Here is an 11390-nt window from a genome sequence, read left to right on the forward strand (position 1 = left end):
GCTTTAATTTCTGCATAAAAGCACAATTCGAAAATGTGGACTTGAGGATGGATATGTCTCATGTTAATATAGACATAAAACAACTGACCTTTTCAAATTCAAATGAGGCATATCTAATTTACGCTATTTTTCAGCCTGTATTTGTACCTAATCCTGGCCTATGCAGAATGTTATGCCATCAAATATATTCATGTTCAATATCTATCAAAGCATGAACATCTCTTGGAGAATTTATCTTACTGGTGATGAATATCATACAACAGCTGCCTTCTGGCTGTTCTATGCAAAATACAGATAAATAAAAAAAAATCTATACAAGACAAATGAATGTATGGAAGAAAGAAAAAGCAATGGGGATTCGCTTAATCTTTTACTTCCACTATGAAAATTGAGATTGTCTCAATATAAATGTGAGACAAGTTGCAAGTGGTAACTCATGCTTTATGGAAGAAGTTTTTTCTATATCAAAATGCAATACAAAATTCTAATGGTAATCCCTAATTTTTTCAGTGCATTGGTCTGTCAATCACTGATAAGCTCCATTTCATTTTTTATGTTGAAGGCTACAGTCAAAGGCTACAGTCAAGGACAAAAGTCCACATCAAGGTCAGGCCTTTCTTGAAACATAGAGGGAATAATGAAAGGGAAAAAGAAAAGACAAGAGAAAGTATTTACAAACTTTGGAGGAAGTGAAAAACCAGTCTTTTGAAATGTGTCAGGCTAAACATGAGAAAATAGAGAATTCCAAAGCTTCGAAATGAATGGAAAGAAGCAGCTACCAAAACAGCCCACCCTTAAGTTACTGATGGCAACACAGTTATCATGCGATGCAGCAGCTTGCTTTGTATTGCATGGTCTGCCAAGTAGTGGGGGTACACAGGCATCCAGCTCTTGGGAGCAAAAACAACCCTTTTAGATGTGAAAAGAATCCATCCCGGAAAGTACTTGAAAGCTGAAAAGCTTGTGGTTTAAGTACTTAGGCCAACTTACCATCTCATCGCTAGGTTTCAGTCTAATCATTCTCCATATCCATAAAATTCATGATTTTAAGTGCATAGCAAGGGCAATAGGACATTCAATCAATACTACAGGTGGAAAATCAGAACAAGTGTAATTACATATAAAGTAATACCAATAAGTTAAGGGACTAACCGCTCATTAACAGATGAAAGAAAATCACAATGACGTGAAACAGAAGCCCAATTACTAAGACTAAAAATTATGAAGAAACATGAAAAACAAAAAAAAGCAGAAGCAAAAACAACCCTCAAAGAACTAAGATGATTTCAAAATCCCATTTGCAAAAAACAAAAAAATACTATACTTGGCACTAAATCAACTAATTTCAGAAAATTCTTGAATCTTATTACAGACCATGATGGAAATAAACAAATTACAGTTACATAAAACTGAAGCTCATATGGTCAGATTCTTTCACATCTTAAGGTACCCAGAAAGAGTGAGCAACCAAGATACACATCCACCTAAATATCCAGTCAATCAATCACATACTGTTTGGCAGAGCCTTCATGATTTTGAAGACAACAGAAGCAAGAGACATAAATATATATCACTTGGATTTTGAATGCACTCAAGGTTCCTACAAACTGAAAATTCAAGAAATACCCAAAGTTATCAGCACAATACAAAGCATAATTAGAAATAAGAAGTTAAAAAAGGAGAAAAGCAAAATTATAAGGTAAACGAAGGAGACACACAGAAAGCTCTTGACATTGAACTGCATGGGAGGCTGATTTGGAGACAGGATCAACAGACAGGAAACAAGGGGACTTATTTGATGGATTGAAGCTCACCTAAGTAAAGAGGAGACAACACTAGTCAGAAGAGCCTTCTCAAAATGAGTTCAGCTCAATAGCAAAGTGCCACATGGTTCTGTTCTGAGACTATTTATCTTAATTTATATAAATTACTTGCCTGAAGGTATGGCCTCACACTTGAACATGTTTGCAGATGATGCAAAGGTTTGTCTTTCCTTTCTATCTCACCCACATGTAGACTACTGGCATTCTGTCTACAAATATGCAGCCTCTCCTTGTCACATATAACACTTGATAACACTCAACTCACACAACTCATTCTTTGTAACTCTGGATTTTCCTGCAGTGAGCATATGCACTAGTCTTGCCTTTTGGCAAAACGGTAGGAGCAACAGATAAGCGTAGTAGGTCAAAACTTTTGGCAGCAGCATTAAGTAGTAGTAGGCAGGAACTTTAAGCAGAGGCACTAGGTAGAAGCAGTAGGCTGGAACATTAGGTAGACACATTAAGTAGTAGTCAGTAGGAACATCAGGTAGAACCCTCTAGAAAAACTGCACCAGAGTTGCCCACTGCCAATAGCCTGCTAAGGGTGAGGCACAAAAGGTGAAGTAATGGCACTGGAATTCACTTGTTATGGAGATTCTTTTACCACAGCCAGCCCCTTGAGGGAGTTCCCTGAGGGAAAAGGTGTCAGAGACACTATATAGATGGATAGATAGATAGATAGCAAAGGTCATGAGATGTGCATGGAGGATTGCATCACATTACAATGGGAAATTCACCAACTCTGAAGTTGTACTGATACAAGACTGATGAAGTTCAACCCTAGTAAACGTAAAGTAATAAAGATGGGTCACAGTGAAAGAAGGCCTTGATCTAATTATCATCTAGAAATAAACATGCTGCAGAAATGTTAGCGAGACAGTCTTAGGAGTCGACACTGTCCTTATCCTGTTCCATGTTAAAAGAACTATTAACAAGACAAACTGTCTGCAAGCAAATATCACCACAACATTCAAGTTCATGGATAAAGAATTCATAAACAGGTTTAACAAATCATTCAGCAAATCCACATCATGTAAGTACAAACAAATGAGTGAAGGGTTGGTGCTAAGGAGGTATCATTTACACCTTTGTGTGTTAGCCAACCTCACAGATATTATGAGTTGAAGAGGGTGAAATCCTGGTGGGCACACCATATTGTAAGGGTAAATCTGTATAATCTGTATTTTGAACTCCCTCTGAGTAAGTGCTCTCTCTCGGAGTTGTACACAGGGTTCTACCTAGGATGGTCAGAAAAAAATAAAAAGAAAAAAAAAAGAAAAATCTGGAAAATGCAAGACAATGTATACTTTATACCTTTTATTTGTGAATGGTATCTATTTTTAGGTGAAGCCATATATATCATGCCTTTCCACAACTTTTCAGCAAATTTTAGAAAAAGTTATTACAACTTTATGTATGCACGTACATATTTGCTTGCATTTAAAAAAATCTATATCATCTTTCATCTATAATAAATATACACATTAAGAATATTACTCTAGTTAGAAATGACCTTATGAACCATAAGCATTCAATCTACATCAGCAAATTTACAATAGCACACAATACCCAGAATACATAAGCCACCTAACTGCAACTGGGTAATGTGATGAGTCATCATCTTTTACGGAAAATGAATAATAAAACAAAACACCCACCTTGACGAAGAACATTTCAATAACACAGTTCGTCCAATGCACTAGATACTGTACAAAATTGTTCATCCTCTCTCTGAACAAACATGAGAAAACTCGACATCCATCCTAACTCTCGGCAGTTAGATAATACATGACAGCTAGAGACTAGACGTCAGTAAATGAAACTGCTTGTCTTTATGTTCGTGCACTACTTAGAAAAAGCTAGAAAGGCAAGTAACAATTCTGAAAAAATAGTTGAGGATGGTTAATTCAGTACAATATCCATCCTATCACTGTAAACTGAATAGTACATCACATTATTATCCCCACCCACTGGATAATCCTAAACAATATCTCTTACCCACTAGATTTTGGATTATCCAATGCAATATCATCCTGTCCAATGGAAAGTGGATAAAGTGACATATCCATCCTATCTACTGGAAATGATAATGTAACACAATACCCTTCCAAAGCCCTGGTTATTGCAATACACACCTATCGTATTCACTGAAAAATGAATAACGCAATATGAGATCCAGCACTATCCATCTTAACCAGTGGCAGCTGAATACTGTAACATATGTACCTTACCAGCTGGCAATTAGTTAATGAAATAGCCATCCTATAGCCTATTAAAAAAATTAGCTATATTCTCTAATCATAAGTAGGGTGATACATTTATAAACCTTAACTACTTAGTGCCAGGGAATTTCAAAATAAATGATACAAAAAAAACAGCATATTATATATATATATATATATATATATTTTTTTTTTTTTTTTTTTTAAACTATTCGCCATTTCCCGCATTAGCGAGGTAGCGTTAAGAACAGAGGAATGGGCCTTTGAGGGAATATCCTTACCTGGCCCCGTTCTCTGTTCCTTTTGGAAAATTAAAAAAAAATAATATATATATAATATATATATATATATATATATATATTTTTGCTTTGTCGCTGTCTCCCGCGTTTGCGCGGTAGCGCAAGGAAACAGACGAAAGAAATGGCCCAACCCATCCCCATACACATGTATATACATATGTCCACACACGCAAATATACATACCTACACAGCTTTCCATGGTTTACCCCAGACGCTTCACATGCCCTGATTCAATCCACTGACAGCATGTCAACCCCGGTATACCACATCGATCCAATTCACTCTATTCCTTGCCCTCCTTTCACCCTCCTGCATGTTCAGGCCCCGATCACACAAAATCTTTTTCACTCCATCTTTCCACCTCCAATTTGGTCTCCCACTTCTCATTCCCTGCACCTCGCCTTCCACACATTTTTCAATGCTCCCAGAACTTTCACTCCCTCCCCCACCCTATGACTCACTTCCGTTTTCATGGTTCCATCCACTGCCAAATCCACTCCCAGATATCTAAAACACTTCACTTCCTCCAGTTTTTCTCCATTCAAACTTACCTCCCGGTTGACTTGTCACTCAACAGTACTGTACCTAATAACCTTGCTCCTATTCACATTTACTCTCAGCTTTCTACTTTCACACATTTTACCAAACTCAGTCACCAGCTTCTGCAGTTTCTCACCATAATCAACCACCAGTGCTGTATCATCAGCGAACAACAACTGACTCACTTCCCAAGTTTGATCAAGTAAGTAATGAAAGGGTATGAGAGATGTGTGGTAATAAAAAGAGTGTGGTTGAGAGAGCAGAAGGTGTTTTGAAATGGTTTGGTTACATGGAGAGAATGAGTGAGGAAAGAGTGACAAAGAGGATATATGTGTCAGAGGTGGAGGGAACGAGGAGAAGTGGGAGACCAAGTTGGAGGTGGAAAGATGGAGTGAAAACGATTTTGAGTGATCGGGGCCTGAACATGCAGGAGGGTGAAAGGTGTGCCAGGAATAGAGTGAATTGGAACGATGTGGTATACCGGGGTCGACGTGCTGTCAATGGATTGAACCAGGGCATGTGAAGCGTCTGGGGTAAACCATGGAAAGTTCTGTGGGGCCTGGATGTGGAAAGGGAGCTGTGGTTTCAGTGCATTATACATGACAGCTAAAGACTGAGTGTGAACGAATGTGGCCTTTGTTGTCTTTTCCTAGCGCTACCTCACGCAAATGCGGGGGGAGGGGGTTGTTACTTCATGTGTGGTGGGACAGCGACGGGAATGAATAAGGGCAGTCAGTATGAATTATGTACATGTGTATATATGTATATGTCTGTGTGTGTATATATATGTATACATTGAGATGTATAGGTATGTATATGTGCATGTGTGGACGTGTATGTATATACATGTGTATGTGGGTGGGTTGGGCCATTCTTTCATCTGTTTCCTTGTGCTACCTCGTTAATGCGGGAGACAGTGACAAAGTATGAAAAATAATAATAATAGTAATCCCTGCATGTCGTAAAAGGCAACTAAAAGGGGAGGGAGCGGGGGGCTGGAAATCCTCCCCTCCCATTTTACTTTTTCCATACGAAGGAACAGAGAAGGGGGCCAGGTGAGATGTTCCATCTGAGGCTCAGTCCTCTGTTCTTAACGCTACCTCGCTAATGCAGGAAATGGCAAATGTGTATGAAAAAAATACATATATATTATTCTACTATATATTTTACTATACTTTGTCGGTCTCCCGCATTTGCGAGATAGCACAAGGAAACAGACGAAAGAATGGCCTAACCCACCCACATACACATGTATATACATAAACGCCCACACATGCACATATACATACATATATACACACAGACATATACATATATACACATGTAATATCCATACTTGCTGCCTTCATCCATTCCCATTGCCACCCTGCCATACATGAAATGGCACCCCCCTCCCCCCCACTCATGTGCACATGAGGTAGCACTAGGAAAGTGTTGCATATAGCCTATAAGAAACATTGCTATGACTTACTAGTGAAAAATTTCTTTTTCAAAATTGCATATCACAAGCAGTGTACCCATATACCATGAACCCTTGCATCTGAAGGAAGCATTGTTCCCACAACCCTTGAAAGACTGAATTTGCAAATATCATGTCAATGAAAGACATGAATATGATTCAACAGATGCTACCATTCACCTTAATGCTTTTGTATTTCACTATTATTTCACAGCAATGTCAATGTCAAGCAAAATCTCATTCATAAACAAACATAATCTTCGCATACTTTCTGAAAGAGGGAACAAATGAAGGAATCCAGAAGGGCCTTTCTCTTTGATGGCCCAATCATCTCTTTCTTGTGCTACCTTATTAAGGCAAGAAGATATAAAAAGCTAATATACTACAAATCAAAACAAATTAAGAAATATATATATATATTCCCATACCTATCATCATGTAAGAAAGTAAATTCTCGATTAATATGGGTAAAACTGAAAGTTGATGGAGAGAAATGGGTGATTATTGGTGCATATGCACCTGGGCATGAGAAGAAAGATCATGAGAGGCAAGTGTTTTGGGAGCAGCTGAATGAGTGTGTTAGTGGTTTTGATGCACGAGACCGGGTTATAGTGATGGGTGATTTGAATGCAAAGGTGAGTAATGTGGCAGTTGAGGGAATAATTGGTATACATAGGGTGTTCAGTGTTGTAAATGGAAATGGTGAAGAGCTTGTAGATTTATGTGCTGAAAAAGGAATGGTGATTGGGAATACCTGGTTTAAAAAGCGAGATATACATAAGTATACGTATGTAAGTAGGAGAGATTGCCAGAAAGCGTTATTGGATTACGTGTTAATTGACAGGCGCGCGAAAGAGAGGCTTTTGGATGTTAATGTGCTGAGAGGTGCAACTGGAGGGATGTCTGATCATTATCTTGTGGAGGCTAAGGTGAAGATTTGTATGGGTTTTCAGAAAAGAAGAGTGAATGTTGGGGTGAAGAGGGTGGTGAGAGTAAGTGAGCTTGGGAAGGAGACTTGTGTGAGGAAGTACCAGGAGAGACTGAGTACAGAATGGAAAAAGGTGAGAATAATGGAAGTAAGGGGAGCGGGGGAGGAATGGGATGTATTTATGGAATCAGTGATGGAGTGCGCAAAAGATGCTTGTGGCATGAGAAGAGTGGGAGGTGGGGTGATTAGAAAGGGTAGTGAGTGGTGGGATGAAGAAGTAAGATTATTAGTGAAAGAGAAGAGAGAGGCATTTGGACGATTTTTGCAGGGAAAAAATGCAATTGAGTGGGAGATGTATAAAAGAAAGAGACAGGAGGTCAAGAGAAAGGTGCAAGAGGTGAAAAAGAGGGCAAATGAGAGTTGGGGTGAGAGAGTATCATTAAATTTTAGGGAGAATAAAAAGATGTTCTGGAAGGAGGTAAATAAAGTGCGTAAGACAAGGGAGCAAATGGGAACTTCAGTGAAGGGCGCAAATGGGGAGGTGATAACAAGTAGTGGTGATGTGAGAAGGAGATGGAGTGAGTATTTTGAAGGTTTGTTGAATGTGTTTGATGATAGAGTGGCACATATAGGGTGTTTTGGTTGAGGTGGTGTGCAAAGTGAGAGGGTTAGGGAAAATGATTTGGTAAAAAAGAAGAGGTAGTAAAAGCTTTGCGGAAGATGAAAGCCGGCAAGGCAGCAGGTTTGGATGGTATTGCAGTGGAATTTATTAAAAAAGGGGGTGACTGTATTATTGACTGGTTGGTAAGGTTATTTAATGTATGTATGACTCATAGTGAGGTGCCTGAGGATTGGCGGAATGCGTGCATAGTGCCATTGTACAAAGGCAAAGGGGATAAGAGTGAGTGCTCAAATTACAGAGGTATAAGTTTGTTGAGTATTCCTGGTAAATTATATGGGAGGGTATTGATTGAGAGGGTGAAGGCATGTACAGAGCATCAGATTGGGGAAGAGCAGTGTGGTTTCAGAAGTGGTAGAGGATGTGTGGATCAGGTGTTTGCTTTGAAGAATGTATGTGAGAAATACTTAGAAAAGCAAATGGATTTGTATGTAGCATTTATGGATCTGGAGAAGGCATATGATAGAGTTGATAGAGATGCTCTGTGGAAGGTATCAAGAATATATGGTGTGGGAGGCAAGTTGTTAGAAGCAGTGAAAAGTTTTTATCGAGGATGTGAGGCATGTGTACGTGTAGGAAGAGAGGAAAGTGATTGGTTCTCAGTGAATGTAGGTTTGCAGCAGGGGTGTGTGATGTCTCCATGGTTGTTTAATTTGTTTATGGATGGGGTTGTTAGGGAGGTAAATGCAAGAGTTTTGGAAAGAGGGGCAAGTATGAAGTCTGTTGGGGATGAGAGAGCTTGGGAAGTGAGTCAGTTGTTGTTCGCTGATGATACAGCGCTGGTGGCTGATTCATGTGAGAAACTGCAGAAGCTGGTGACTGAGTTTGGTAAAGTGTGTGAAAGAAGAAAGTTAAGAGTAAATGTGAATAAGAGCAAGGTTATTAGGTACAGTAGGGTTGAGGGTCAAGTCAATTGGGAGGTAAGTTTGAATGGAGCAAAACTGGAGGAAGTAAAGTGTTTTAGATATCTGGGAGTGGATCTGGCAGCGGATGGAACCATGGAAGCGGAAGTGGATCATAGGGTGGGGGAGGGGGCGAAAATTCTGGGAGCCTTGAAGAATGTGTGAAAGTCGAGAACATTATCTCGGAAAGCAAAAATGGGTATGTTTGAAGGAATAGTGGTTCCAACAATGTTATATGGTTGCAAGGCGTGGGCTATGGATAGAGTTGTGCGCAGGAGGATGGATGTGCTGGAAATGAGATGTTTGAGGACAATGTGTGGTGTGAGGTGGTTTGATCGAGTAAGTAACGTAAGGGTAAGAGAGATGTGTGGAAATAAAAAGAGCGTCGTTGAGAGAGCAGAAGAGGGTGTTTTGAAATGGTTTGGGCACATGGAGAGAATGAGTGAGGAAAGATTGACCAAGAGGATATATGTGTCGGAGGTGGAGGGAACGAGGAGAAGTGGGAGACCAAATTGGAGGTGGAAAGATGGAGTGAAAAAGATTTTGTGTGATCGGGGCCTGAACATGCAGGAGGGTGAAAGGAGGGCAAGGAATAGAGTGAAATGGATCGATGTGGTATACCGGGGTTGACGTGCTGTCAGTGGATTGAATCAGGGCATGTGAAGCGTCTGGGGTAAACCATGGAAAGCTGTGTAGGTATGTATATTTGCGTGTGTGGACGTATGTATATACATGTGTATGGGGGTGGGTTGGGCCATTTCTTTCGTCTGTTTCCTTACCCTACCTCGCAAACGCGGAAGACAGCAAAAAAGAAAAAAAAAAGAAAAAAAAAACCTATCATTATCCGTAGTCCCTTTACTTCTTTTACAGTAACACAATTACCAAGAGTAGTACTTAAACATTTCTAACCAAGTAAAATTCAGGAAAATGAGACATTAACGTGGCTTTCAAAGTAGGCTGACACAAGAGAATCTGTTACAAACTGACTGGAAGCCAGCTGGTTTCAGCTTCAGGGATTCTATTATTTGGTCTACTTCATTTACTGAAACTTTAAATATCCTTTAAGATACCTTTTCATTAAATTTCTAATTCAATTTTTTATGCATTTCATGGCATTTGTTTGGTTTTTCATGTGCTAAACTAACTATGCAAACATCAATTTCTATCCTATGGACTAATGGGGAAAATACAAATCTATGAACTAAAAATTCATTAAAATGAAGGATTCACTGTACTTTTATATGAAGTATATGTGACAATTCATAGTAGAAAGTCTGCCTCTGTGAATACCCCACAATTATCAGTAATTTCATGACTCCAGTGAAAATTTTAATTCTCACCATATATGTCTGAAAAGAGACAAAGAGTTTTCTTAAAACTACTTCAACTTTGCAATACCCATCTGAATCACTCACACTGGGTGCCACAAACCAGATCTCTCAAGAACAACCTGTTTGGAAGTGGTCACATGATGTTAGAAAAAATTCAGGACTCTGCCTATCTGTGCAGAAGTCACTGAATGCATTAGTTTTCTTACTAAATTTCTGGTTTCTTATAATATCACACTTTTACCAATCTTCATCGAATACTAATATACCATAACCAAAGAAAGATATAATATGCCTAACCTCCCCCAAGATATTCTGAAATCTATAAATACAAGGATGTCAAAGTATGACTAACTGCATTCAATAACAAAGTTCACTAAAGAATCTAAAGAATATATCCCTGTGCTGGAGCTCAAAAAATTATTAGAGAACCCATGAAAAAATCTTCCAGAGGCAGTTTGGGCATAAATTTCACAAACATCTCAATGGCTCATAACTTGCTGAAACACTTCCTTATATCTTCTGTTGTTCACTGTTTCTGTGCAGTGAACTGCAATTAAAGAATGATAAGTACAAAAAAATTCACTTTCTAAATCAGTCTTCAGGTTTAATTCTCTGAATGACTACACATCTTGTAGACACATCTTTCCTTTGCTACCATTCTTAGACAGACATGATCTTTTTAGTTTACCATACATATTCGCCATTTTCCGCTTTTGTGAGGTAGCATTAAAAGCAGAGGACTGAGCCTTAGAGAGACTATCCTCACTTGGCCCCGTTCTCTGTTCCTTTTTTCTTTTGTTAGAAAAGATCTATATATGCATATTATTTGAGTCAATCCATTACATCGGAAACAAAAGTATCACACAAACTGGACAATCTAAATTACATTCACAAGATGCAATGTTGTACAACTATCATTTTCCTGTATTCAAAATGTTTTAGTCCATGCTATAACAATATCTGAACTTTTCTGAACAGCAATATAGAATATAAAACTAACACTTCACAAGCAATAAAAATCTTTACCTATCAAGGCCATTTGCACTATTTTTGCAAAGAAAAAATAATGATTATCACCATTTTTGCTTGGTCTTAAATCTCTGTATGGTGGTGTCAAAGCAAAGGCATACTAAAAAAAATGCATTACATATAATATCACCATAAATACAAACTTATACAACTATCAAGAAATAAAAATTAATCTAAA

Source organism: Panulirus ornatus, chromosome 39, assembly GCF_036320965.1.
Source record: "Panulirus ornatus isolate Po-2019 chromosome 39, ASM3632096v1, whole genome shotgun sequence".
Classification (NCBI taxonomy): Eukaryota; Metazoa; Arthropoda; class Malacostraca; order Decapoda; family Palinuridae; genus Panulirus; species Panulirus ornatus.